Source organism: Gekko japonicus, unplaced genomic scaffold, assembly GCF_001447785.1.
Source record: "Gekko japonicus isolate JY-2015 unplaced genomic scaffold, Gekko_japonicus_V1.1 scaffold3638, whole genome shotgun sequence".
Taxonomy (NCBI): Eukaryota; Metazoa; Chordata; class Lepidosauria; order Squamata; family Gekkonidae; genus Gekko; species Gekko japonicus.
Genome location: NW_015167648.1, coordinates 1 through 3798, shown reverse-complemented (window position 1 = coordinate 3798; position 3798 = coordinate 1).

The following is a 3798-nucleotide window of genomic DNA, read 5'->3' as shown; positions in this document are numbered from 1 at the left end:
CGGGAGGGGGAGGGGGGCATCCCGGGGGGGGGCTGGGGGGAACCAAGAGAGAGAGGGAATTGCCTGCGGAGGAGATGTGTGTGTGCCCGCAAGCACATGTGTATGACCTTTTGCTGCCTCTGTCCTTAAGTGACTCTTTCTGATTCAGGATGGAGAGAGTTGAGAGTTTTCTCCCTCTCCAGAAGACCAGAACTCGAGGGCATCCAAGGAAGCTGATGGGCAGGAGGTTTCAGGACAGACAAAAGGAAGGGCTACTTGACACAGAAAGTGTGTTTGACACAGAGAGTGATCACAGTGTAGAATCCCCTGCCTGCCAGACAACATAGTGATGGCCACGGAAATAAACAGCTTGAAAAGGGGATTAGATAGATCCATGGAGGACATGTCTATCAGTGGCTACTAGCCAGGGTGATACTAGCCAGGGTCTATCAGTGGCTACTAGCCACATTCAGAGGCATGAAGCCTCTGAATCCCAGAGCCAGGAGGCAACATCAGGGGAAGGCCTTGGCCTCTATACCTGTTGTTGGCCCTCCAAAGGAACTGCTTGGCCACTGTGTGAGTCAGGATTTGTTGTTATACAGTCGCACAGTCGAGTACGACTCTTCGCGACCCCATGGACCAGATCACGCCAGGCCCTCCTGTCTTCTGCCATCCTCTGAAGTTTGCTCAATTTCATGTTCGTTGCATCTATGACACTGTCTAACCATCTCATCCTTTGCCGTCCCCGTCTTCTTTGACCTTCAATCTTTCCCAGCATCAGGGTCCTCTCCAGTGAGTGCTCCCTTCTCATTTGGTGGCCAAAGTATTTGAGCTTCAGTTTCATTATCTGGCCTTCCAGGGAACAGTCAGGGTTGATTACTTTTAGGATTGACTGATTTGATCTTCTTGCAGTCCAAGGGACTCTCAAGAGTCTTCTCCAGCACCATAGTGCAGGATGCTGAACTGTTATGTCTTATCTCTCCTTATATATATCTATATATCTAATTGTCAAGTCGCCCCCTGGTGCGGATGCTTAAATCCACACATGGGGGGACCTGGGGGGGAGGGAGAGTTTTGTGCGCACGTGAGGCGGTCCCCAGGTGTGCACAAAAATCTGAAACTGTTAAAAAAATATCGGGGGGATATTTAAATCCCCCCGAAACTGACAGAGCATCCCCTGCGCATGCGCAGGGAATGCTCTGCACACTCCCTCGCCGCGCCGCCGCCTTCTTCCCTGTGTGATGCTGCCTCGCCCACTAACACACACACACACCCTTCCGAGACCAGAAGCGGGAGGGCAGCTAGCTCTTCGCTCACCTCCCGCTACAAAAGAGCGGAGCCAGTAGAAATCCCTCCGAGCTGGGGACGAGGGCAACCGCCGCTGCCACCTCAGTGGCCATCAGGCCAGGCTGGCTCTTTCTCGGAAGCGAAGGAGAAGAGGAAGCCACGGCTTGAGTCAGTCAGTCAGTCAGTCCGCCTGCGTCTGGCGCCTCCAGCACATGGTGCCGGGCTGGCCGTGCCCCTGCCCAGCTGAGGCTCTGAGGTGGAGCTCAAGTGCAGAAGGTCGGGGGGAGCCTCCCCCCTCCTTGGCCCGAAGCTTCTCCTCAGCGGCAGCTCCTCGCTTCCCAAAACGGGGGGGGCCCTCTCCCGGGCTTTGCCCATCCTCCTGGCCGCGGCCTTCCTCAGCGACTCGGGCAGGCTAGCGGCGCTCGCTGATCGCATCAGAGGCCAGTCGGGATCTGGCTCCACCGCAGGCCTCCTTGCCTTTCCTTCCCCGCCGGTGTGAGTGGCCTGTCAGACCAAGGCTTCCGACCGGCAGGGTGAGAGGGTCATAGAGCCGTGCGACCGAGACGCAGAGAGAGTCTCGCCCGGTTTGCCGGCTTCTCCCCCTCATGGCAGGGCTTCTTTCTTTGCTTTGAACGCCTGCATCAGGACAGGCTGAAATCCCACAGGCAGAGTTCTCCCGTTTTCAAGCTAGAGAGAGCTGGCTTGCTACACAAGGGGAATAGTTGTTGCTTCCCAGCCGCCACCATTGCTTTCGTCATGTTCCCAATCTGAACTGTTTGCTTCTGAATGGGGTGAGGGGAGGGGGCTTCGGATGGACCGCTGCGCTCCGGCAGCCAGATCCTGGGAAGGTCTCCTCTCGAGTAAGTCACCATCTCCGTTTGGGAAGAAAGACGGTCCGCTCTTGAGCCCCCCCGCTTCTCTCCCCCCCATGATTTTCGCGGGTCCCCTTTCTTGTATAATTCTATTTTGGTCATGGACTCCCTTGAACATTCCAACACGCTCAGAAATCAGTTGGCTCAATGATCTGTCATTCAGAGGGTCTCCCTATCCACTGGCTGCATATTGCCTGAGTTCTGCCTCCAACTTTCCAAACAGTTTGCTGTTCCTCTCCCCGCCCCCCCCATTTTTAAAGGAATGGTAGAATATTAGCAATGCAAAAAATCCTCTGAGGATCGCTGGGGGGTTTTGCCTCCCTGTAAAAAAGATTGTGTTTTACCCTTTCTGAGTCTAGATGTTTAGAGTCTCTCAGATCCCTTGAGGGACATTTTGACAGAATGGCTGATCCCTTCATACGTTTTTGTTTCCTTTTTCCAGTTTGAATCTAGCCACACAATAGCATAACATTTATTGTATAAGGCCAAAGACCATTACAATTAGGACACACCAAAGGGACCTAAAGAACTACCAAAAAGAAAGAACGTAATAGTGTTAAAAACACATAACAGTCCATGAAAAACATGTCAACCCCTTCACTAGATACCATTAAAATAGTTTGTTCAGCTTTTAGACACAGTTGTAGCTTGCCTTTTCTTGACTACCAAAGCCAATTGAACTACTCTATAATAAATGTACCAATTCCAAATCGAAATTTAGGATTTGCTATTCTTTTTAAAGGATCCCTCCTGATTTCTGTCTCAAAAGGACAGCAATATATACCAACAAAGAATCCTTAGGGGCAAATTTTAAAATCAAGTTTTAAAATCAAGTGCCAAAAAGGGCAGCTAGAATGATAAAAGGGTTGAAACACTTTTCTTATGAAGAAAGGTTAAAGCACTTGGGGTTCTTTAGCTTGGAGAAATGATAGCTGAGGGGTGACATGATCGAGATTTACAAGATTATGCATGAGATAGAGCAGGTAGAGAAGGAAGTACTTTTTTCCCTTTCTCACAATACAAGAACTTGTGGGCACTCAATTAAATTGCTGACCGGTCGGGTTAGAACGGATAAAAGGAAGTACTTCTTCACCCAAAGAGTGATTAACACATGGAATTCACTGCCACGGGAGGTGGTGGCGGCTACAAGAATGGACAGCTTCAAGAGGAAATTAGATAAGCATATGGAGCAGATGTCCATCAGTGGCTATTAGCCACAAGGTATAGATGGGAACTCTCAGTCTGGGGCAAGGGATGCTCTGTATTCTTGGTGCTGGGGGGGGTCAACAATGGGAGGGCTTCTAGTGTCCTGGCCCCACTGCTGGACCTCCTGATGGCCCCTGGTATTTTTGGCCACTGTGTGAAAGAGTGTTGGAGTGGATGGGCCATTGGCCTGATCCAACATTGGCTTCTATTATGTTCGTATGTTCTTATCCTATCCCTGCCCTGACCTGGATAGGCCAGGCAAGCTCAATCTTGTCAGATCTTGGAAACTAGACAGAGCCGGAGGAGCTTCCGGTCTCGACGAAGGAGGACGCAGAGCTTGTGAGCTCCGAGCGTTCAACTACTCCCACACTCTTTATAAGGTCAAAAAAAACCGACCAAGGTTCTCACAGTAGGAGAGAATCTTAGCAAGGGACTTGGGCTACCACCCAGAGAA